General features: G+C 42.4%; 1 protein-coding gene across 1 annotated transcript in view; it reads left to right on the top strand.

The window, feature by feature from the left end:
• Positions 1-8,918: 8,918 nt before the first annotated feature.
• VWA2 (von Willebrand factor A domain containing 2) overlaps positions 8,919-27,121 on the top strand; it is a 270,127-nt gene continuing 251,924 nt past the window's right edge. The window contains exon 1 of the mRNA XM_085603290.1: positions 8,919-9,143. The gene's annotated coding sequence lies outside the window, so the exon portion shown is untranslated. The remainder of the gene's footprint in view (positions 9,144-27,121) is intronic.

Raw genomic sequence — 27,121 nt, 5'->3', positions numbered from 1 at the left:
TTAGTATACCAGTCAATACATATATTTGTTTCTACACCAAAAAAATGAACAATTTAAAAGCTCTTAGTGAAATTAGAACAACAAGAAAACCAACGCATACATAGCAGACCAGATTCAGGTCCCAGAGTCCCAACTACGAAGCCAAGAATTAATTTGGGAGAATGTTAAATCCCAAGCAAACCAGCGGAGCTAGGCCCTTGCCCGTTCTTCCTGGGCCTGGTAGTTTTCCTGAGAGCATATGACTATGGTTATGTAAATCTCGATGGCTTGGAGACCCTGCCCTAGGATCACTTATTTTATTAAATGTATTTTCACTGTATTTTCTCTTATTCATCTCTGCTATGTGAAGCCTTGATGGTTGAGTTATCACATAGGTGCATGTAGGCAGGGCTCCATGTTTCCATCCTCACCTACTGCAACTCATAGTGACTGATAGCACCATGCACTAAACCAGACTAGCAAATAGAAGTCCGCACACCAGCAAATTAATAGTATGAACCTAGCCAGAGCCAAGGTAAGGGTCTGGGTTGGCTCTCTGTGCCCATGCATGAGCCAAGACATGAAAACATAATGTCTCTTCAAAATTTTAAAAAAATGAGAATTAAAAGTGAAAGTTTTCAAAAATGAACTTAGAAACATTAATGGCTCGCTCCCCCCAAAGGCAATGTCATTTGTGAACTAAAAGCCAAGTCAGTAGTCATGTAAGCTCTAAACATGGACTAAATTTGTATTACAGATTAAGAAATATTATGGTCTATTAAATTAAACCTAAGAGGTGCTTGTAGTGCGCACATCCTGAACTCAAGTATCAAGTGATAATAAAGAAAAAGGAGGTTCTGTGAAATAAAATGTTTACCTGGGATCACACGATTTGGATAATCAATCAAACCAGCCGGCATTGATTCCATGGTATCTAGTTTCCCATTTTAAAATACAGCCTCTAGATGGCTCTCTCTCACCTGTTTTATAACAAAAGTCACTGTGATGTATTTTATATATAGTTTATTCTTGGCAGAAAACAGACACAGGTATAGCATATTATCATTAATAATATAAAATACTTGTAGAGCGCACAGCTACCCAATAGTGGGCTTCCCGGCGCTGACAGAACAGAGTGAGAACACGAGATAATTTTACACTACTCTGGTGAAAAGATAACGTTTGCCGCTGTTTCCTATAGCTGAGTAGGTTACGGTCTGATCTTAGTTGGATGGGAAGGGCATTCCAGAGTTTAGAGACCATGTAATTGAAAGAACGCCCCCACCATTTGCTCTCCTGATTCTGGAAACGGTCAATAAAAAAAGGACATTCGATCTTGACGAGATGTTAAAGGCTATGTGGGCCAGGGGAGTGCTTTATCATGTGGGAGATACAAAGGACCTTGAATTTTATTCTCTCATTTATTGGCAGCCAATGAAGCTGCACCATGGCTAAACCTGCTGATTGTGTTTCGGGCAGGCCCATCAGTGCTCTGGCTGCGGCATTCTGGGCAACCTGCAGCTTTCTGAGGACATATGAAGGGTTGTCCATATAGAGTGAGTTGCCGTAGTCAAGACAAGAAAGTATCAAGCCTTGGACCACTGTTCTCCGGCATTCTATGGGGAGGCATTTGAGTTCTTCCGAAGACACCTCAGGAAGCCAAAGCAGGTGCTTACACAAGTTGTTTGCATTCTGTCTTCAGCTCCTTTATCTCAGATGAGAACCATTTGATACTAGTTGTTTCCCTGGGGGTTCTACAGACCTTTTGGGGAATTAATGAGTCTAAAGTTGAGCTGATCCACTCCTGAAAGTTTTAGTAGGAGAGGACCACATTTCATCTTTATTTAGGGGGCTGAACTCTCTAGAGTTGTTTCCCACAATGACCAATCCAGCGGGGACCATTGCCTAATCAGTTTCATGATTGCACTATTGGATTGGAGTTCTTCCATTATGGGAATACAAAACGGAATCAGCAAATGGTCTGACCAAGGAACTGGCGAAGGGGTCAGTACGTTCATAGACAGGATATTTGTGAAAACTGGGTCCAAAATATGACCCTTGAGTTGGAGAGATGACTAATTGCTCAAGCTGAATAGATGATAAATCTTGCTTGAAGTTGATTACCCGTCTGTGGCCCCCAGACCCAACTACAAAGCCAAGAATTATTTATTTGAGGGATGTCACACTCCAAACATTCCCCTGAAGCTACCCCTCTGGACCAGGTATGGTAATTAATGTCATTAATAACATCTATAATGTGCCAGTCACCTAAAAGCAGAACTTTTCATACTAACTATATTATGCATTACCAAACGAACACAAAAATGTTAACCATGTTTATTGAAACAAAGGAAGAAGGGCCTAGATATTGTTGCAAATACACATATTAAGCAGCAACGTGTTGTGTATGGCAAGCAAGGCAGACCAAATTGGTGCCATAGATTTGGCTTATGCAGCATTTTATCCGGGGACAAAGAGTTAAGTTTTTGCGTGCAGATAAAATAAGGGATTGTCTTTTGCAGTGATAAGAGGCGGCTGGGCTGAGCTCTGCAACACTTGAGGTGATCTGCTGACAGTCCTCACTTGTGGTTTGCAACACTCAGCACAATTCACATGCTATTTCAGAGTCTTGACTGGTTGACTACAGCATGTCGCCTCCTATTCAGAGATTTATGTTTCATTGTATAGTTGCTAGTTTCAGTCTTGGGGGGGGTCTACTCATCCTCTCAGCCTTCAGTGTTCGATAAGGGGGTCCCATTGAAGTGGGTAATATTAAACTTTTGTTGATTGTCTGTGGCATCAAGACAGTTGAGATGGGCAAGACGGACCACAGAAGAAGCGTGGGAGAGAGGGAATGGGACGATAATAAAAAAACACTATAACTCAGCAAGTACTGGAAACTGTCCTAGGGCTTTTTTGGGGGGTATGGCGGCGGGCAACACAGACAATGGGAGGGTGCGGGTAGATGAGAAGAAGCTACACAGACAAGAGTCCAGGTGGGAGAGGAAGAAGCAATTCAACGTGTGGAAGGTGGTAGAGGAAGAAGCAAGGGGAATGGAGGGGAAAAAGCAATGGGGGAAGAATAAATAAAATAGTAACTGAAGCACGCTTGGCAGTGGATAGACAGTGGGAGGACACTAATAAAAATGAATCAATCAGTACTTGGGCGCTGCGCCAGACTATTGAACAGGAAGTGATATTGGCAAGCGATGGCCAATTATGAGGCAGCAAATAAGAGTGACAATGAAGCCAACAAATAGTAAGCAATGGGAAGCTCCAAGCCCCTTACAGTAAAAAAATACCCCTTGCCAAGACAGTGCATGCGCGGCCAGCAGGTGAGACATAAAAAAAAGGAGGGAACGCACTTGAAAGGAAGATGTTTCTTAATTTACATCTACCTAAGTCATCCTTTTTAGTTTTTAAAAGGACTCTCACTCACTGTGGTTCTTTTGGTGGCATGCTTCATTATTGCGTTCTCGCCCAGATACTCTCAGTATCCGGGCAGGCTCAAATTTGATGGTCAAGAGAGCTCTTTTTATATACAAGAAGGATATATGTCTGCCAGTGTGTTTTGACTAGGCTGTCATTTGAATTCAATGCAGTGACACGTGACAAGGAAAACTGCCTTTGGCATGTAGGAAAAGCTTATTTTTATACATTTCTTTGGCAACCATAAAATGTGCCTTGTAAACTCACAGGGCAGGTTGCTAAAATATAAAAATAGAGCACCCTACATATTAGGGTTAGAGTGCCCTCAAGTGAAATAAAACCCAAAAGCTATTTCACTGCCATTCATAACACCTCCAGCATTGGAATACATAGCTTTGAGTGGGAGTGTTAACAAACATGGCTCAAAGAACAATGGCCCGCCTCTAAACCCAGAAAAGACCAGTTGGCATTAACTGCTGACCATAACAGGGATGAGCTGAGAGTAGACTGGAACAGAACAAATGGTAGCGTTAGTACTACCTCTTTCGACTTAGAGATGCCAGGGGAGATTGTCCGATTCATCCCCAGAACCCTCTGAGACAATCAGGCCTGAGCCACAGTAGGAGGGAAAGTCAGTTGTGACTCTGTGAGGTAGGCCTTCTGATGGCAACTGGGTCCTGCCATGTTAAAACAGGGGATCCTGGGTAATTTTACTGCTAGACGAGAAAGAAGTGCTGCAAACTGAGGTGGGGGGACTGCAAGAAAATAGTTAAGATTGAGTGGTAGATTTTCTCAAATCACTGGCTAGTGCAATGGGAGTATAAATCTGGAACCTCAACCATCACCTCCTCAGAACATCTATCTGAAGAAGTTCCTGCTGAAATAAGAATCATGTATTCGGACTCCTGGAATTGGATCTTCTGTCCAAGAGTCAAGGGGTTGGCCTCCTGTTTACCTGTTTCAGTGGCACAAAAATTAGGACTCCAGACTCCATAAGCACCCAGTTGACTAAAGAGGACTAGACCCTGCAGGAGACATGGCTGGAGAGACACCTGGTGCCCAGAAACCTGCCCTGAGGAGCTAGAGGCTTCATGACCGACCACAAGAAGCTTTCCCAGCAGTTGGAGACTAAGTTCGAAGGTAAACCCTTTGACTGGGACCATCCACTTGGTGTATCTGACCTCTGTTCCACTGAGGTTAGCCTGAAATTGTGCCTAGATCTTAGTCCTGCACAGACTGCTGTTTTTTCCAAAGAGCTTAACTTTTTCCGGGTGCATTGTGCCTAAAAGCATTAAAAATTCCTATCTCTAGTTTACCTTAACCTATTTTGATGATCTTGGTGCCTTTATGCTCATTAAATTGTTCTCTGGTTTTCTAAGTTGGTTTGGGAATTTATTATGTTGTAGTCTTTATTGTAAAATGTACTTAGAGTTAATTGCCTGCTGCTTGTCTTAGCTATCAGGGGTTGAGCAGACATACTGTGTTTGACCTAACCAGAGTGGGTTTGTTGAATTGGCAGCGTAGCCCCTCTCCCAACTCAATGAGCCCAATTCTGACATGCATACTTCAAGTGCTTGGTTGAAAGGCTGTTGGTTTTTGTTTGGCCTAATGGGAAACCTTTTAGTGCAATGTGTGACGAAGACATGAACTGTTGCCGAGAGTGTAAGAACAGGTGGAGTCATGCATGCAAATATCTACTGTCTTTGAATTATTAATCAAATAAATACTGGCGACCATTCATGGTCTCTGTGCAGACAACTGGTTAGGTACCTTAGGATCTGTGCCCAGTGGTGAAAGTAGCAGGAAACCAACATTGATATTGGGTCTACCCATCAGCACTATGATGCAAAACCCATTAGGGCATTGAAAGCTTATCAGGTTTCAGTTCAGTAGATCTAGCAAGGAGAGACCTTCTGAGTAGACTTTATGGGAGATTACAGAGCTGGAAAGTGCCATTGTAGAGAATTCATGAGTGACACAATCACTCATGCAGATAAGATTGTGCCATGATGTGTAGCAAGCTGAGAACTTCTAGACATGCGATATAATGAGTCCTGTTCTGAATTCTGGGTGTTTGCTGGTTATATTTTATCTTGGGTAGTGTGTACCGCAGCCGTGGCCCGTGCAGGTAGGAGCAGTGGGGATAGGAGGGGGGGGGGGGGGGGGATGGTTCGACAGACGACGACAAGGGAAAATTAATTATTTATTTAAATTTTCTATAGTGGTCATCTGTCGAATTCCCCCACCCATAATTTAAGGTCATAAATCTGAATGATTTTTCTCCAATATGGGTTCTTCTGAAAGGGGGGTTGCTCAGGAGCGCTGTTCTTGTACTAAGGTTCCTCCTATGTGTTCAACTCCTTCATTTACTTCAGTACTATGAATTGTGTGGCAAAATGCTTTCAAAGGGATTCTTCTTGTGTTAGGCAGTAAAGGACCTTGGGGGCATGAATCATAGGGTTGCGTCGATTTAGGTTGAGAACTTGTCTTGCAGAGGCATTCTAGATTCATTGGTGTTAGTTTTTGAATTATTTATTCAGTTCAAACTTGAGTCCTTTGTGCTAGTGAGGTTTGCACTTTATGAGAGTGATCCAAGTAATGAAAGATACTTCAAAATGTTCTCATAGCTTTGAAAGGGTTTTCTGTGACCTTGTTGACCTGACTTTGGAGTGAGAGTTTGCTGTACATTACCACACCTTCTTCTTGCGTTAGGGGATGAGCCAGTCTACTTGGGTTTAGGCTCTAGTAGGGTTGCAGGCTTTCCATAGGCCACAAACTTGGATCTCCCTTTTTAGAGGTTTAGTTCCTGGTGGTTTTGCTGCATGCCATGTCTACTGCCTGCAGGTATTCAAAGACTACACTCTAAACACTTTTTTTTATTTCATTTTTTACACAGCTCCTTTTTCTAAAAAGGTCCCCGATTTAGAGCCCCCTCGAGAGGGTCTGTTAGGCATTGCAGCGCCCGCCTAACGAGGAGCTGCCCAATGATGAAGCATGCTGCCCAACCGGGTGGGTGAGGTCTCTTGCTCCTGACTTATTCATACTCTTTCCACCTGTTTTATATCTTTCTTTCTTTAGATCAAGGGACGACAGTCATGTTCGCCCTTGTATCTTTAGGAGCTGCATACCCTGCTTTCCTAGTACTGCCAGTCTGTACCTGTTCCACAGATCTGAAATGAGCTTTCACTGCTGTTTGCTTTCCTTTACTTTCTGTGTAGGGGGTGCTCACACTGATGCTGGACATACTTTATGTGTACAGGGTGTGTGAGGGACGCCTACACTGATGTTTCGTAGCCTCTAAGTGATCGGTCTGTGAAGGAGGGTTGCCGCAAGCTGCATTTGCTCTGTGTTTGAACATACCTTGCAGACCTCTGTGGATGTTACAACCATTCTCTATGAGAAACTCGAGGCGTAGCTGCTGTAGAAAGACCTGTCCTGTGTGAGGAAATATTTTGGTTCAGCTGCCTGACATGAGCACTCTGTCCTGTCCTAGCTTCCCACAGCTCACAGATACAGCTCATCTAGCACTGCCCCTGGCTATGGTGTATCTCTTCTATCTGTAAGGTCAATTCGAGTGCTGTTGTGACAATGTTGTGCCTCCCCTGTGTATTCATTGAAGCATGCACTTCTGGTGGCTATCTTGTGATGCGGATAGATATACCATACTTGTCCTGTGAAGTTTTCAATGCTTGTCAAGATTTTTTCTCTTTATAAATACCACCATGCCAATGAGTGATTGCTGAGTTTGGAATAATTGATGATAGGGTTCACAGGTTGAAAACCTCCATTCAAGGTAATTGTCAGTCTGCATAAGAAAGCGTCCAGTGAAAGAGATGTGATAGTGTCACTAACATGTAACGAGGTCCAAATATTGGATGACCTGGAAAGTGATCTGACGCCTGACATTCAGTCATGGTGAATCTACTAGCTAGCAACACTTTCCTGTTCCCACCATCTTCACATTTATGACGATTCAAATGCTATAGTGTTCACCAACCTGGGGGCTGGATGTTAGTAAGCAGCGTTGGGTGGGAGTGCCACCCCGCTCATCATGAGTAAGACCAGTGTCGCTGGTCCCAGTGATGCAGGAGAACAAGTTGCTGTCCTTCGTGAAAATGGCCATCCTAAGAGAGTTACCAATAGGAAAAGCGTCAGTTGCACATCTGGTACTTTCTTCATGCAGTTTCTGAAGCACCATCCCATAATGTTCACCCCAGCACTTAGCCTATCAAGACTTTAGGTCAGACAATCCTTCATCTGTGGAATTAAGGAATGAGTCATTAACAGGATGTGGCTACTTCAAGATGTGACTACTCTACAATTTGTTAGGACACAGAGACGGCACTGGAACCTGCCCACCCTATGCCACTTCATTTGACTTTCCATTAAACTATGTCCAATGTTCATACTCTTATGTGTTATACAGAGGACTCAATTCTATGCGGAGCAGTCGCCCTAACTATTGGACAGCCTAACCATCCTAGGACTTCAGTAGTCATGAGAAGCCACTTCAACTCTCTCCTCATCCACCATCCATGAACAAAATCAGGCCGGTCCTGGACCGGGCTCCCTTTTTGGGCAGTAAAAGCCACACTACCAATGTCTCGACAACCATCAGTCACTGTAGTAGAAACTAAACTTAACCAAACAGTGGCATATCGAAATGCACACGCCTGTACACATTACAAGCTGTATTGTGTGTGTGTATATATATATATATATATATTTATATATATATCAATGCTGGTGATCCGGTGGAGTTTGTTTGCTCTCGGTGCTACAAACCTCCCAGGTAACTCTTGCATGGCTCGCGTGGACGCCTGCCAGGGTCTATGCACTATGGAGGGCATGTAAATATACAGTTACGTGATTTGTAAACGCTCCGTGCTTGCTGCAAGTAAACAAAGGGCTGGCAGGGACTCCCCATTCATAATTTGCTGACTGTCTGAAGTCAGGTTACGCCAGCGAGGCGCTGGGCTGCGATTCATGCTTTCTTTCCTCTGGCTCGCGGGCATGTCTCCAGGACGGAGCCGGCTGCCATTCACGGGGATCCAGGGAAAGGGACGGAGATCGCAAAATAGAAACCCGAGAGGCGCGCAGCACCGAGATGTGCAGCTCACCCGGGGCGCATTTCACCGTGTAAACACGCAAAGCCATCACTCAGCTATAATCTCGACAATTTTTAGCCTTCAACATGGCTGGGTTTAGCAAAGTTTAGGGACACGCCGGGGAAAAAAAGGTAAACATTTGTACTGGGGCCCCCACAATGCGGCGGGGAGACAAAAGTAGCCGAGAGACTCTTGGCTGGGCCAACAATGGCGGAGTGACAGGTCGAGGGGCAGCGGGGCAGGTATGTTAATCTCGCCCAGCAATGCGATTATGGCAAGAGCTGCTAGCAGGCGGCGGGTCCCGCGGAAACCTGCCAGGAGGGAGTGTCTGCCTGAGTTTTTTTCTCCTTTCTGTTTTAAGGCGGAGGCTTGTCATTCCTGCAGTACCCTCATTACGGCGAGGCAAGGCTCCGCTCAGGCCAGCACCTGTCAAGCCGAGCAAACACGGCGGCCCGCGCCCTGCACTTAGGACCCGTCCCGGGCCGGCATTCCACGGGAGGTGACGGCTGCCGTGGTGCGGAGCGTCTGAGGCCAGCGCGAGCCTGCACACCGCACAGCCGGGGTCTGCTCTGCATCCCTCATAGAGGAGCGCGTGGGCTCGTGGACGTGGCTTCCACCCCAGCACAGGTGAGTGTTCTTTTAAACACCGAGTGCTCCCAGCTGCGCTCCCCCACACCTGCAAGGTCAGTGCTGCTCAGATTGGCGTGATTTCTCGCTCTTTCTGCAATGGTCCGTATCGCTCCATCTTTGTTAAAATTGGTAGAGTCAAGTCAAGTGTATGTCTTTGTAGCGCGCGCCCTTTGTTCGTGGCACGGTGGCAGCTTGTTTCAGCATACAGAAGCCCGTGACTTAAGTGTGCATGATGTTTTCATGCTAATGCCGGTTGGTTATGTGGCTAAATTAGGTTTCTTCTACAGACAATGAAAGAAAGAGTAGTTACAGCAGCACATGTCGCTAAAATGTGAACAACTCTGGGCTGAGCATAAGGATATTTTCTTTGATGTAGCCCATAATATTAATGACTGGCGTGTTTCCAATTTTGGCACATATAGAAATCTAGGCACTTGATGGTTTGCTCAAGATCACAGTTTCCACGAAGCGGTGAAGCTAAGATTTAAGCACAGTTTCTCTGGTTCAAAACTTATCAAATCACTATATGACATTTCGTTAGGCTCAGCATTTTGTCTTGTGATTTTGTTAGTGTAATACTTATGAACAGGGGATGGAATTCAGTGGCCTGACGCCACTAGTAAAGTAGTTGTATGTAGTCCAAGTTAAGTAAACCAGGGGAGACGTATTGAATTCAGTGACCACAGAAAAAGTGAAATCTTGAACCTCTTAATAAGGTACATCTTCTAGGTAAATGTCAAAATCTATAAGAAAAAATATTCAAAGGTTAAACAAATAAAATCCCTAAAACATGCATTTTGTTTTTGATGTTAAATATCTATAATTTGCTAGAACAAACACTCGTTTCGTAGCGGGAGGGGACGGTGTAGAGGGGTGGAGCAACAGTGGGGAAGTGTGAAGAAGCAATGGGGACCAAAAACTACATTCTAAAAAAAAGAAGGCAGTGGGATAAGAATGTGGAAAAGTGTGATAAACATATTATGGGGGAATACCTGCTCGCTGAGAAAAAAATAAACAGGAGGAAGACCCCTCCAAAAATGCAATTTGGAGATTCAAACATCAAAATGCAAACAATCAATGTCATTGATATTCTGAAAGACGGTTGCGAGTTTAAGTCAAATTAATATATTTTTGGTGCAGCTACAATGACTGTACTCTACGTTGTAATTAAATGAAAATGTAGATCTTGTAGCCAGTCCTCTCCTGGCGCTGTATGTTTATTTTGGGACTAGGTTATATTTTTATGGTGCTGTGGTCTACTTGGAACGACCTCCGCACCCAGTCATTACATTGGACGTGGGTCATGCCTTGAGAAAGCTCTAGGGCATATTGTCAGACCAAGAATAACATGTCAACTGTTGGCGTCAATAGCAGATACATAAATAAAACAAGACTTATTGTAGATGTACTCATTAACTATCTTGTTCTGAGATTTATCCAAAAAGGAAGAACTGAATATGGCAGTATTGGGTTTCTACTTGTTCCTTATTCGGCTTTGTAAGCCAAGTTTTTATCTTGGATATCATTCAGTTGTAATTCTCAGATATTGAGGTAACTTGGTCACGTGGTATATGAGGAAGCTGCTCTATTCATGCTCAGTTCACCTCCCAAAACCCCTCCTCAACACATTGTCAAAGAAACTTGATTTGCTTTCGACCAAGGAACTGAACATACACCAATGGAAACTGTTGACTGATAACAAATCACAGCCAAAATGTACCAAGATTTGATTTTGACTTTGGGTCCGATTTTTCCAATCTGTTTATGATATAAATAATTGTCGACAGTTCGTCTTTCAAAAAACATGGACTTTCAGCAGAGACGATTCTTTTCCTTTTTGATCCTTTATTCAGAAATTTTCTTTCAACATGTTAAAACAGACCATAGCCAACGCGTTTCATCCTCGCGGACTTCTTCAGGGCTATAAACAACACATATATGTACATAAAATTAATATACACTATTTACATGAAGTTTTTCTTTTTATATTACACTATATACAATTCAAACAATCATAGCATCTTATTAAGTAAAATTAGATATAAAAATGAATGTACAAACCATAGTGGTTCGAGGTTCCCAATTCTTTATGATTAAGACAATGAATTAACAATTCCTTTAACATGAAAGAATAAAGCAAAAGTACTCAAAACTCGTTACTTCCTTTTGCCCATTTCCAGAACATCTCCTATGGGATCATAATCACTCTGCTGAGTTCCAAATTACAAGAGAGGAACAATTATATATACTATTCCTTGAACATTTCATTTGTTTACAATTCCGTATACGTTTCACATGAATATATACTGTCATATTGGAGCATCTCAAGAACCTTGGCTAAAATAGAAAAAAAGGGGTATCAATTCCATCAGCCTTACCATTGAATAGTAGCTTTGTTTTTCTGTGGTCTGTGTTCTTTCCTTACGATTGTGGGTAGTCTAATTGTTGTGTACGTTTTTGCAATATCTATCAAAGAAAATATTTCATTTTTTTTTTTAAAAAAAAAAAAAGTTTTTTTTGATCTTTTAAGGTGCGAAATATGTATACAGACTTCGTAGTGTTATTCGCAAAAAGATAATAAAGTTAGGACACAGGGATTTATGCTATTTTTTACTTTCTAAAAAACCGAGAGTGGTTTATAAAAAAGGTGAAACATTGAAAAAGATTCTCTGTCCAAGTTACATTAAAAAAACCGACACAAAACCAACCACATGGCTTCCATATAAACCATCAGGGTTTTTTACATGTGGTTCGTGTAGTGTATGTAAATTTGGATGCAACAAAAAAACAGATTTCCGGTATAACACACAAAAAGGCTATACAATTAATACTTTTATTAATTGTAATTCAACTTACACAATTTATGTCCTTGGATGTGCCTGTAATAAAATTTATATAGGCAGCAGTATTAGAAATTTAAAAACTAGGATCCAGGAGCACATAAGGGCCATAAAAAACAAGGATGAACGTTATCCAGTAGCAATACACATCCACGAACATCACCCATTGAAAACAGATATATGGTTTCATGCATTGGAACACATAAAAATACCGGAGAGGGGTGGAAACAGAGAATCGATTCTAAGAAAAGCAGAAGCTGGTTGGATTTGCCGCTTAAGAACAGTAGCTCTGGGTCTAAACACAAATGATGAACTTTACCATTTTTTGTGAATCTGAATGCCCTAAAATGATTACAGATGAATAGTTCCATCTCTGAATAAATCTTGTATGGATGATGATTGACACACATACAAGGGGTATGTAATTTTTAAAAAACTGGCCCCCTTGAATCTAAAGTTTTTTCTTTAAAAGGACTATTAAGAACTACCTGGGGTATAATGCCACACATGGGAGAGAATCGGAATATGAACAAATGTCTTCACTCCCCTTGTGATAAGTGGTGCCGATAAATAGAATATTATTCAAAGATGGCAGAATCTAGAAAGAGCAAAAATTGATGAATAATCCTTTAAAGAGATTCTAGTACATATTATATAACTACACAAAACAAGACAGGGAGCACTCAATAATAGTTATATAGGGAGCATGTCATTGGGAGCACAATGTAGGATTGTTGGCATTGTGAGCATAAAATAGAAATCCTCAATACACCAAACCTTCATAATGTAAAAAGTGGTGTGTATCCTCAAAAGATTAAAAAATTGTAAATTAACAAAATTTACCTGGTATTAGAAAAATTTGGAGAGTTTAATATGAGACATAAAAGATTGCTGTATAATACTAAGATACGAGCACTAATGAAATGAGGAGTTTTTATATACATTGAAAGCATTCCCTATTCGAAATGGTGGTATGCTTTCAATACAAACATAACAATATTATACAAACATAACAACTGTTGACAATATGTTTGAATAACAAAATATAGTATTCAGACACACGCTAGTATGAAAAATTATGTAATTAAGAAGGTATTACTTAAAAAAGTGCAGTGGATATGCATAAATAATAACATAGGGCATATGTACATACATACCATTGAAACAATTCTGTTTCAAAAGGGTGTTTGGCTTTCTTAAAAAACCAAATGCAATACACTGCACGATTGGGCACGATTTAGGAATGATTGACAATCAATAGAATATATGTCAAAAGATATATAAAAGGAGACGTTTTCAAAACGTGTGCTGATATATTAAAACATTTGAATTTGCTATTACGCTTATGGAAATCATTTAAAGATGGCGGTATGAAAATATCGGCAGACGTTTTGATAAAGATGGATATGCATAAATAATAACATAGGGCATATGTACATACACGCCATTGAAACAATTCTGTTTCAAAAGGGTGTTTGGCCTTCTTAAAAAACCAAATACAATACACTGCATGATTGGGCACGATTTAGGAATGATTGACAATCAATAGAATATATGTCAAAAGATATATAAAAGGAGACGTTTTCAAAACGTGTGCTGATATATTAAAACATTTGAATTTGCTATTACACTTATGGAAATCATTTAAAGATGGCGGTATGAAAATATCGGCAGACGTTTTGATAAAGATGGATATAATGTACTGTAAGATCTAATATAACTGATTACAGATGAATAGTTCCATCTCTGAATAAATCTTGTATGGATGATGATTGACACACATACAAGGGGTATGTAATTTTTAAAAAACTGGCCCCCTTGAATCTAAAGTTTTTTCTTTAAAAGGACTATTAAGAACTACCTGGGGTATAATGCCACACATGGGAGAGAATCGGAATATGAACAAATGTCTTCACTCCCCTTGTGATAAGTGGTGCCGATAAATAGAATATTATTCAAAGATGGCAGAATCTAGAAAGAGCAAAAATTGATGAATAATCCTTTAAAGAGATTCTAGTACATATTATATAACTACACAAAACAAGACAGGGAGCACTCAATAATAGTTATATAGGGAGCATGTCATTGGGAGCACAATGTAGGATTGTTGGCATTGTGAGCATAAAATAGAAATCCTCAATACACCAAACCTTCATAATGTAAAAAGTGGTGTGTATCCTCAAAAGATTAAAAAATTGTAAATTAACAAAATTTACCTGGTATTAGAAAAATTTGGAGAGTTTAATATGAGACATAAAAGATTGCTGTATAATACTAAGATACGAGCACTAATGAAATGAGGAGTTTTTATATACATTGAAAACATTCCCTATTCGAAATGGTGGTATGCTTTCAATACAAACATAACAATATTATACAAACATAACAACTGTTGACAATATGTTTGAATAACAAAATATAGTATTCAGACACACGCTAGTATGAAAAATTATGTAATTAAGAAGGTATTACTTAAAAAAGTGCAGTGGATATGCATAAATAATAACATAGGGCATATGTACATACATGCCATTGAAACAATTCTGTTTCAAAAGGGTGTTTGGCCTTCTTAAAAAACCAAATGCAATACACTGCACGATTGGGCACGATTTAGGAATGATTGACAATCAATAGAATATATGTCAAAAGATATATAAAAGGAGACGTTTTCAAAACGTGTGCTGATATATTAAAACATTTGAATTTGCTATTACGCTTATGGAAATCATTTAAAGATGGCGGTATGAAAATATCGGCAGACGTTTTGATAAAGATGGATATGCATAAATAATAACATAGGGCATATGTACATACACGCCATTGAAACAATTCTGTTTCAAAAGGGTGTTTGGCCTTCTTAAAAAACCAAATACAATACACTGCATGATTGGGCACGATTTAGGAATGATTGACAATCAATAGAATATATGTCAAAAGATATATAAAAGGAGACGTTTTCAAAACGTGTGCTGATATATTAAAAAAACATTTGAATTTGCTATTACACTTATGGAAATCATTTAAAGATGGCGGTATGAAAATATCGGCAGACGTTTTGATAAAGATGGATATAATGTACTGTAAGATCTAATATAACTGACTAATGGGGATAAAATATCGAGCCATGTCACTAAGAATATAAAAATATATACATTATACATTAAGGGAGACGTTTTTCGAACGCGTGTGGATACACTAAAAGTTTCTAATTAGCTATATGGCAGCATGCTTTAGTATACCATTCCAAGATGGCGACATAAAAACATTGGGTGAGGTTTTGCGATAGGTTGATGATTATATGACTAGGCTTAAAGAACAGAAAGCGAATATTATATACACGTATAATATTATGCTTGAGCGTACCAAGAGAATAGGTTCTTTCAAGTAAAAGAAACGAGAATAATATATGGTAAAATACCCATTTTAAGATGGCGACCAAAATTAGAAATCGTTAATGGACGAAGCGCGGACTTGATACAGGTGCAGGTACGTGTTTCGGCTTAAAGAATAGGAAGCGGATAAAATATATTTACACATAATACTGTGCTAGAGTTCACCATATAAATCAATTAAATGATTAAATAGATCTTTTTACGTAAAAAAACGAGAATAAGACATGTTAAAGTACCTATTCCAAAATGGCGACCAAGATTAGATTTTGTTAATGGGCGAGGCGCCGATCTAACACAGGTGCTGTGCATTTCAATTAAAGCGGGGTATTTAAACCGGACGATCACACTGCTTTTGGCAACAATGACGCCACGCGATTAGCCGGCAGATAAAAAACGGAAAGGTAAGCCTATTGATATAAATATTGGAACTAACTCAAACTAATGGGGAACTAATAGAATACCAGCGAAATTGCTTTTATTTGTAGTTAAAACATTTGTGTGATATACATATTGGTACTAACTAAGACTAATGGGGAATTACTAGAATACCAGGGAACTTGCTTTTATTTTTAGCTAAAACATTTGTGTGATATAAAATTGAGGAGAAATATCCACCTTAGAAGTGAGGGTTGTGTTAGTATTGAATCCCTACAGCCTTTTTGAGCACGTTTAAATCATATCCATATAAAGACCTGGGACAAAAATTAAAATATACTCAGTTTTGGATTAACATTATATCCAAATTGAGATAATAACATAGTAGCTTGTGTGCATGGAATAGAAAAGAGATAAAAAGAAGAAGGGGAAAACTAGGGAGAAATAAAGAAATATATGTACAATCCTGGCGCATGATTACCATGGATGGGGGTAGCAACATACTTTTTGTTATTTACTTTGGGATAGATACTCACTGACTGAGGAATGGCGGATTTTGACTAACCCAACGAACCGGGAAAATATAAGGAACTGAATTCTCCAATCGCCAGAGCACTCTGTCAGGTAGGGATATGCAAATCCTTTTGAAATTGGCAACTTAGAAAGTAAAAAATAGCATAAATTCCTGTGTCCTAACTTTATTATCTTTTTGCGAATAACACTACGAAGTCTGTATACATATTTCGCACCTTAAAAGATCAAAAAAAACTTTTTTTTTTTTTTAAAAAATGAAATATTTTCTTTGATAGATATTGCAAAAACGTACACAACAATTAGACTACCCACAATCGTAAGGAAAGAACACAGACCACAGAAAAACAAAGCTACTATTCAATGGTAAGGCTGATGGAATTGATACCCCTTTTTTTCTATTTTAGCCAAGGTTCTTGAGATGCTCCAATATGACAGTATATATTCATGTGAAACGTATACGGAATTGTAAACAAATGAAATGTTCAAGGAATAGTATATATAATTGTTCCTCTCTTGTAATTTGGAACTCAGCAGAGTGATTATGATCCCATAGGAGATGTTCTGGAAATGGGCAAAAGGAAGTAACAAGTTTTGAGTACTTTTGCTTTATTCTTTCATGTTAAAGGAATTGTTAATTCATTGTCTTAATCATAAAGAATTGGGAACCTCGAACCACTATGGTTTGTACATTCATTTTTATATCTAATTTTACTTAATAAGATGCTATGATTGTTTGAATTGTATATAGTGTAATATAAAAAGAAAAACTTCATGTAAATAGTGTATATTAATTTTATGTACATATATGTGTTGTTTATAGCCCTGAAGAAGTCCGCGAGGATGAAACGCGTTGGCTATGGTCTGTTTTAACATGTTGAAAGAAAATTTCTGAATAAAGGATCAAAAAGGAAAAGAATCGTCTCTGCTGAAAGTCCATGTTTTTTGAAAGACGAACTGTCGACAATTATTTATGTCATAAACAAATGTTTAATATCTGTTGCTTTTTGGGTGCTGGACCTTTGGATTTTGCTTTGGTTGTTTGAAGCGTGGAGCTTCAGGAGATTTAGAGGTTTTGGATCTCCGGTCATTAGCACCATACTTTTAAATAATCTCACTAGGGATAGGTGCGGTTGTGCTTTGCCCCAAATCCTCTCTTTTTTCTAACACACGATTTTTCCAATCTGTCCACCCTCTTAAAATGCCAGAGTTTAATTAGTTGCTTAATCTCAAGTCCATCTTTTCTTGATAGCATTGAGCATTTGTGCAGCCCACCCCACAGACTATCTCATCCTTTGCTACTGACATCCCTGGGCTGATCATTGGCCGGTTCAGTACTGCTTATTTTATCCACCTCAAAGTAAAGTTAAATTGCCCACGGTGGGCTTAAAAAAAGTGCCTGCGGTGGCAGGCCATAGCTCTGCAGGTGGCACTCTGCCCACTGATCTATGCTGGTAGTTGACACACTCACATTACACCAACATTTCTGAATAACATAGATCGAACATTGGCAGCACTTGTGCACAAAATGACATTTACACCAGTTGGCCAGTGTAGGCACAACAATTCGCCACATTTGCTGGTCCACATATTTGGAAGGAGTACACCAGTGCAAGCTATGCACATGGAACTGTCCATGGTAATCACACCTGCATCAGTGTGGTCTACTGTATCCGACGCCATGCTTGTTAAATGTATGCCTTCCGCAGCAGCACCAACTGAGTCAAATGCCACCAGAATCATCCACGATTTTTTCAGTTATTTTTATTTAAATGATTTTATGTCATCCAAGAATACGCAAGTAAGTACTTTTTTACTGCCTCTCACAAAATCCACTTCATTTTACCAGTTCGATCCCCGAGCCCAACCCATAAAGGCAATTTACATCTCAAGAGCGTACCATATTCTGGGAAAGCTGTCGGTCTGTCCGTGGTTTTGCTTAGCAACAGTTTCCCGTAAGTATTTTTAATAGCTGGACTGCAAATGCTTGAGGCGCCCGTGCCTTCTGTTTTGACCAGGGGTCCGCAGGTGTAAATTCCATCCAGGTGAGTCAGGTTTCCATCAGGTAAATCGTGGAAGAGGCAGCGCTGAGCTCGGCGAGAGCCTGCACACGGCGCGCGAGGCGGGGTGCGCCAGTCGTCAGGATCAGGTACTTCCTCTGCTGAGATCAGTACTGTGTCTTCTGAATGTGCGTAGAGCCTACTTTCTGTAGAACCGGGTGAGCATCACTCAAGTAGAGCAGTCCTAGAGGAGGGTTCAGAAGGGGAGCGCAGTCACGATCTGGGATGGCAGGTGCTGCGCATTCCTTTTTAAAGGCATAGACCAGGAAAGGGCACGTGCTGTAGCGTTTTGGTACAGATATCCACATTTGCTCAGGATAGCGAAATGTTTGCCGTAGAATCGGGGGGAGACCAGTGTCTGAGACGAACGAGTTGCATGCTTACCGCATGGAATTGAGGGGTACCGGCTTGCTTGGTCAAACAACTCCCATAGGAGCACGACTACGACCTAGCGTTGCCCCGCCCCACAGTTTTCTGTCTCCCCACCACCACCCCTAAAGGATTCTAGCCGTACCCTTCCCAGGAAGAACACCAGTGTTCACCTCGAGGACACGCGCTCTTAACCTCGCCCCCAACGGAGAGGGCCCCTAGGCCCTCAGAGTTAACATACTTATAAACCTGTCTGTGTTAGCGCCTTGAAGTCATCACTAGGCACCATAGCAGTGTAGAAATATCAAAATAACATTACAGACTAACAATTGTCACTCTCTCGCCTCACCCACTGCCAATATAAAATGTTTATCACGTGCTGCGACAGTTCTTTCCGGTCTAAGGGAGGAGACCCCCTTGGCATCTGGTTTGCATTTATTGAGTACGCGGGTGGCGTGTGCCCCTGTACCCACAGCGACCAATACATAAAACTGCCTCGTATTGTGCTGGACCGTGTGCCCACCCCTTAACTGTGGCAGTGTTGCATGCTTGGACAGAGTGTGCCCCAGCGGAAGTCACTGAGTTCACATCAGAGTGCACACAAGTAGCGCAGAATGCGAGGGTCGGCTGCGCGCTGCATTATACCATCTTTAAACTAGCGTAACCCGCGCACACGTTTCTCTGCGTTTAGACGTCGAATCATTAGAGACGGTGTTTCATTTTCAGAAGAACCTAAGTGCAAGGGGGCAAACGTTTTCGAAATGCAGGGTTTCCAAATCAAGCACGGTCTCCCTGCGGCCACAAATGTACTGGCGTCGAGTCGTCCTTCGTACTGGGTGTATCTGACCTTCTCAGCTCCGTCAAGAATCATGAACTCCCCCAAAGGTAGCTCTCTCCGTCGCCAGACGTGTATCCTCTTGCCCCTGCTGCGTGCTGACGAAAGCTAGCCTGGAGGTGATGGAAAAACCTGCACGTTGTCTGCCTGGTTTCTCTCGACACTCGCAGCTACTGTGGACCGCTTCCTCTGCGCGGCAGCGCCCCCCCTGTACTCCTCCCCCTCCTGACTCTGTAGTAACGTGTCCCCGGGCAGAGCAGTGGAGGATTCTACCCAGATACTTTACACCGTCAGCCGCAGTGACGACACCTGTCAGTGGAAGCGTCAGGCGACGAGAAGTGAGAGGCAGCCACGCTTCATGAGGGAAAACTCAGGCAATAGCTAAACAACACACACAGTAATTTGTGAGACACAGGTACTCAGTGATTCATTTGAGCCGGCAGTTGCTGGTAGAGCCCACCCTGCAATCATTTTTGGGAATGGGCACTTTATTGAACTCGTCCGCCATTTTCAGAGAGCAAGAGATGAAAAAAATACACAAAGGGGAAAGGAAGAGAAAAACGTAAAAATAGTCTCAAAGGGAGAAAGCAGGAACCTGCAAAAGTGAGATTAAAAGTGCAGAGTGTGTTTGATATTGTATGAAAGAGGGTGGATGAAAGACCTCACAGCTTAAGTACATGCACTCCAACATTTAATAGCACCGGCTGCGCTCTTCAGACTCCAACATTTAATAGCACCGGTTGCGTTCTTCAGAGTATAGCTTTCGGCACCGGCACTCTATTTTACAAATTAAGCACTGGGACCACACCCTTTTCTGGGCTTCATTCATATAAGTGCTCCCCACAGGCTAATTATACCCACTAGCAGGGCTTTAAGTGGGATGAAAAAACTGGGGGGTCTCTCAAAAGAGCGTGGTCAATGTAATTGAGGGCCTGGCTTAAAAACAGTATGTTAAAAATCTGTGGTTAGCATAGTGTGCCGCCCACGACTTGTATTTTGCTGTTTCTGTCATTGCATCCAGGTATATGATACAACAAGTAACATCATACCTACAAGTCAGGACTATTGTCTTTGTCAATGGTTGTTAGTTGCATAAGATAAATAAGCAGCAACTATGGCTTCTATAGAATATTGAAAAAGCTTACACTTAAAGCCCTGGTGACACCACGACAATGTTGCTGCTCATGCGTTCCAAAAAGAAAAGGGAAATCCAGAGAGAAAATTACTCTTCAAAGGATTTCCCTTCCCCCTACAACGCTCACCTGGCATGACATCATGCCGTAAATTTCCACTTGTGAGTAGTGTGAGCAGTGTACATGTGCCTGCTGTCTCGAAACGGGTCTCTATCGGGCTCTGTTTTGCGCCCTGGCACTTTTTTTCCGGACTGCAGTGACAGCAGACTGCTGTCACTGCAGTCCGGAAAAAAACGGAACCGTCTGTGCCAGGGCACAAAACAGAGCCTGATAGAGACCCGTTTCGAGGCCCCCCTTAAAAAACACTGCCGGTGCTCAGACCCAGTGAGACCCGGCCCACTTAAAGCCCTGCACACTAGTCTCATTTTTAGGGGCAGACAGAGAGAATACTCCCTTCCATTCCAGAAGCTATACCCATCCACCCCAAAGGCCCTTCCTTACTAACTAGCCAGTCTCTCCATACATGTCATTCTCCCCTTCTGAAATTTAAAGGTGTTGTGTTATGCTTTGCAGATTTTTAGCTAACACTATCAAGCAGGCGGATATCCTGGAGCTGAGTAGGTGTGAGTCTAGGCACACTAGGGCCTAGTCAGACTACTCAAAAAAATAGGTCTTCAGTTTCTTGAGAAATTCAAGAAGATCGGAGGAGGTTCTTATGTGTAGTGGTAGGTCGTTCCATGCTTTAGGAGCGATGCAGGAGAAGGCTTAACCGCCAGATCTTGTTTTCCGTATGTGTGGGATTTGTTCAAGTAGGAGTCTGGACGAGCGGAGGTGTCTTGAAGGTTTGTGAAAGCAGATGCGATTGTTGAGGTATGCTCGGCCATTGTTAGGTAGTGCCTTGAATGTGTGGGTGAGGAGCTTGAGTTGTGCTAGTTTGTGAATGGGGAGCCAGTGGAGCTCTGTCAGGTGTGTTGTGATGCGAGTGCAGCTTGGGAGGTTGAGAGTGATTCTGGCCACCAAGTTCTGAATGGTTTTCAGGCTACTGGTGAGTTTTTTGTTGATTCCAGCATAGAGAGTGTTCCCATATCCCAACATGCTCGTGACCAGGGTGTGCATGACAGTCTTCTGCGTGCTGATTGGGAGTCATTTGAAAATCTTCTTCAGCGTCTTCAGGCTATGGAAGCATGAGGCGGTGATCGCATTGACTTGGGCTTTCATGTCGAGTTTGCTGTCGATGATGATCCAGAGGTTCTTGGCGTAGGGGGTGATGGTGGGTGTCGGTCCTAGCTCTGTTGGCCACGAGGTGTAGTCCCACAGTGATTTGCTCTTCCTGAAGACCACAATTTCGGTCTTGTTGGTGTTCAGCTTTAGACAGTCGGTGTTCATCCAGTGGGCGATTTCTGTAATGCAGACATTGAACTTGATCTGGTTACAGGGCTTCTTGTCCGTCAGGGAGAGAATGAGTTGCATGTCATCAGCGTGGAAGAGGATGTTGATATTGTGAGAGTGGACAATGCAGGCTAGAGTGGAGGGATTATGTATGCGATGAAGAGGATCAGGCTCAGGGAGGATACTTACGGAGCTCCGCAGATGAGGTCGCAGGAGTCTGAGGTCTACAGTGCTAAACTGACAGACCGGATCCTTTGAGTCAGGAAGGAGCAGATCCGTCAAGTGCAGGTCTTGTATTTTGATGTCAAGGATGCGTTATAATACTTCCTATTTGTAAAGCACAAACATATCACCCTTTAAGGGTTTCAATGCGCTGGGTCCGTCGGGGAGATTAAGTGAGCTATTGCCCAGGGCCGCATGATGCTGACCTGCCACCAGCGCCAGGGATCGAACCGCAAGCCCTACGTGCCGGAGTCACCCGCTCTGGCCGCTGCGCCACACCTCTCCCGCGTTGGATGAGGGTGGGGTGGGAGACTGTGTAAAATGTTGCATAGAGGTCCAAAAGGATGAGGGCCGCCATGTCTCCCCTGACCAGAGTCATGTAGATGTCACCCGTGGAAGTTATGAGGGCAGTTTCTGTGCTGTGGTTGGGTCTGAAACCTGACTGAGTGATGTGAAGTAGTTTGCAGTTGTTGAAGTATTTGGTGAGGTGTCTGTTGATGATTTTTTCCAAGATTTTGGCCAGGAATGGCAGCAGTGAGATCAGTCTGTAGTTGGCGAGCGATGAAGAGTCCGCAGAGGGTTTCTTCAGCAATGGGAAGATAGTTGCATGCTTTCAAGCATCAGGGACAGTTATGGAAGACGTGCAGGCATTCAGAATAAATGTATGTATGGCACTAATGAGTTGCAGTCCTCTGGAGTAGGTGTGGTGGGGGCAGGGGTCTGATGAGACCCCTGAGTGGATGGACTTCATAGGGTGGCGGTTTCTTCTGAGGTGATGACGGGTCATGTGGTTAGCATTGGTTCTTTGGATAAGATCAGGAGGGTTTTGGTGAGGTCTGTCTGGCCAGTTGCGGGCTGAAGTTGCTATAAATGGTACTGATTTTGTTACAGAAGAATTGAGAGAGATTGTTGCAGAGGCCGTGTAAGAGAGTGATTGAGTTGGAGGGGGCCGATGATGAGGTGACATTTTATACAATAGCAAATATTTATTTGCTTCTGTAAGTGCTGGCATCATTTCAACCTGCCAGAGCAGCGCGTTTGGCGAGATGGATCATTTGGTGGTAGCATTTTAGGGTGAATTTGAACATGCTTCTGTCTTCATTGTCTTGGTCGATTCTTCAATTGTGATCCAGTTGTTTGCAGTGGTGTTTCATCAGTCTGAGTTCTTCCATGTACCAACTGGTCTGGGGTCTAGATCTTGTTGTATTGCAGTGTTTGAGGGTTGTCAGGGAGTCAGCGCAAGAGGGGATCCAATTGTTAAAATTCTTGATTGCTTTTTTGAGGCTTTTCTTGTGCCAAGGTCAGAAGATGTTGAGAGCGGTATTCTTCTCCTTGTCACTAACGCTGTCCCAGTTTTGGGTGGCTCGTCTAGTGGTGGTGCATGTGCCTTGGACCAGGATGAGGATGCTGAACTTGACCATGATGTGGTCTATCCAGGTGACTGGTGTGGGCTCGTTAATTCAGATGTTGCTGAAGTAAGTGAAAATACAGTCTAGGAGGTGTACAGCGACCTGGGTAGGTCCATTGACTCGTTGAGTGAGAGACAGGCTTCCAAAGTTTCAATGAGTGTTGTTGAGATGGGTTCGACATGGTCTTCCAGGTGGAATTTCAGGTCTCGGAGTAGGAAGTGATTGCTATCATTGAGGGCGAGTGCTGCAACAAAGTCCGTGATGTCGTCAGTGAAGTTGGTGCGCAGTAATGGCGGTCTGTAGAGGAGAGTGCCGCTTAGGGTGAAGTTGGCTGTGACGTGGAGCTTGAACGAGAGGTGTTCCATGTTGGAGGAGGATGTGTCCATGGGTGTGGTGGAGCTGACCGTGTTCTTGTGGATGGTGATGATTCCACCTTTGGGCTTGTGATGTCCGTCTTGCCTTGCAGTCTTGTACCCAGAAAATGACTGTGGTGATGGCAGGTGCTGATACATGGTTCAACCAGGTTTCCCTGAGGAAAAGCAGTCTGGGCATTATCGTACATCAGGACCCGGATCTCTGTGGCATGTTTGGTGAGTGAGTGGGTGTTGAGGAGCATGCATGTGAGTGTGGAGTGTAAAGACCTATCTAAGAATACCCAATATAATGCCTATAAGGCCTATGTCAGGTCAGCAGTTATCCTTGCAGAGTCCCGTCTGTACCAGGCTACCTGTGCATAATTACATGGCTGTGCACAACAATAGTCTCATATATACAGACTGCATACGTGTGCACACATGTTCACATGTAATCAGCCCAGTGCTTCTTACTCTACCTATGCTGCAGTGGCCTTATCTTAAATGGCAGACACTGGTGGTAAAAACACTCATTTCAATTACTGTGAATTTACTGTGAGTGAGACTCGGGTAATAAGACTCAACCATAGTAAAGGTCCATAAACCCGGTGATAAAAATCCGGAAATTTGGTAGCCTAAATGGGAAGACTCCATTTGCAACATTAAGAAAGTCATAAGCAGGTGTGAGGCAGCACATGGGGGAAAGTACATCTGTATTTCCCGTTTTCACAGGGGCTGTGAACGAAGCAAGTACTTTTGACTTAAATTTACTTCCATGAAAAAGAAACACATTCAAAACATATTTTTTTAACTTCACTAACTTCCTAACCCTCTGCAAAACCTCTGAATTGTGGAGAGGGCACACACCTGGTGAAAAAACACATGTATGTGCCAGAAAGTAATGCGAATGACTTGTATTTCTGTGCTTAAGTTCTGGAACTTGGCTGTAATTTGCAGAACGTTTGGAAGGAAGCAGCCATAAATCTCAAAATTATTAGGCCAGGTCTCGAGGGATTTACAACTCTGTGAATTTGTCTCTCCTGCCCCCCCCCCCCCCCCCCCTTCCCCCCGTCTCATGTTATCCCTCACAGATAGCCATGAAACAAAGACTTATTCATCCAGCTTTGGGATATTATCTGTTCTCATGATCCGTGTAGAAAGTCCAGGCTTGGCTTGTGAACCCCTGTGGTGTACTCCTCCCACAGTGATGGCTTGACTGGCAAATAAAGCAGCCCTGACAACAATTTTAATATCAGTCCCCCGTTGCACTTAGCTGGCCTGGCCATTTGTGGAAGGGTTTGAGAGGGCACCTCCTTAAGATTTCGTAAAACATTGAGACCAAGCAGTACATTTGAGAGCACCTGTTTAAGTGATTTCTAAAGAGGGACTAATGAATTATTCCAATATTTCACTGTCTGCCCCAATGCACAGTTTAATTGCTTCTTTCCAGCAAAAACTATGGCATGCGCAGGTAAGAAAAGTCTGTGCTGTTACAAAATACCGGGTGCACAGAAGGTATATGCATTTGTACCACGTGTGAAGCATTTTCCTGCACTATATATACACAATACAGTATTGGAAAATGTAAATCCTATACTACGAAAAATTACACACTTTTAAAATAATGTGCTAGGCATTGATATGTCAGTTAATAACTCATAAAACTATCGTAAAAAAAAAAATGCCACCTGAGCTAATGACACTGTGTGACTATATGCCAGGTAGTTGCCATCATATACTGGTACGTGTTCGACGTATGAGTTTTGCTGAAATACTTGATGACACTAAATTTTACTATCGCTTTGGATTCTGCAGAAATATAGCAGGATGCCTCCAATACTATATTACTTAATATGTGAAAGTTCCAATACTGGTGCTGAAATGTACCAGCTATACTCTATATACATGTGGTGATGCTCAAATACACCAAGGATGCCCTTATTGTGCCATTGGCAGACTCTGGGCAGATACGTTTTAAGGCACGGGCAAAGTGGGCAACTGCCTAGGGCCCCCAGCTTCCAAGGGGGCCCCTGGGAAAGTGAACCTTCTCTCTATTTGACCTCCGTCTATCCTTTTCCCTATTTAAACTTCTCTGCCAACCTTTGCTTCTGACTCTGTCTCTCTACGTGTCACCGTAAGGATTTTTGGTATTCCTGGCAAGCCATATTTCAATAAAATGTAACATATATTTTAATACTGTAGGCATCATGTTGGCTTGAATTAGCTGAAAATGGGCAATATAATTCACAGTTTTTCTGAATAGTATGTCTTGCCCAAGGCCCCCAAAATCTCAAGATGACACTGACTCTGGGTGCTAGGCGGTTTCTTATGGTGCCTGGGGGCAGTGGGGGTGTTCTTGATAACCTCCCGGGCCATCATTTTACAGGCTCATTTATCACACAGAAAGTTTCTGCATCGCCCTTAGAGCAGTATATAAATCACACATGGCCGTCCCATCTTCACAGTGTCCCGGAAGTAAAGCCCTGTTGCCATTGTCCATAGTGCATTCCATTCAGGCATTGTGGAACTTGAATTTGCCACTTGCCTCAAGGCCCTATATTGAAGGACATTCCATTTCCTGTTGAGCCTGTTTCTCTTCTCTTGCTCCTCTCACTGCACCTCCACTGTGACTTGAGCTTTCATAGCATGTGGCCCAGAGGGATGAGGGGTGGACAGTGGCGGCAGTGCGAGGTTCCTACCACGCATGTGCAGTAGAAGTAGCCTTCTCTGCGGCTGCCTGGTTCAATTCACGGGGAGAACGGGAGTCAGCAGGGGCCCGTTACTTCTAGCCCCCCCAAGGGTTTGCCAGTGGACTTTTCAAGGTGGAAAGGTGCCTCAACGTTTTTATGAATATTTAGAAACATTAAAGTTTGTGAATGTTCGCTACCATCACATGAAACGCACACAATCTCCTCTCTAACCTCAACCGTACAATTGTGGCAGTTCAACTGTATTGCCAGATTTTCTGTACCGGTGCAGACCTCTGATAAAATATAATTTACTCCCGTTTGGACATCGCATGCCCGGTGTATCTCAACAAAGACAGCAGCAGGTAGGATCGGAGAAT

This window comes from Triturus cristatus, chromosome 1_2, assembly GCF_964204655.1.
Source record: "Triturus cristatus chromosome 1_2, aTriCri1.1, whole genome shotgun sequence".
Classification (NCBI taxonomy): domain Eukaryota; kingdom Metazoa; phylum Chordata; class Amphibia; order Caudata; family Salamandridae; genus Triturus; species Triturus cristatus.
This window is presented reverse-complemented; position numbering and strand designations above follow the sequence as displayed.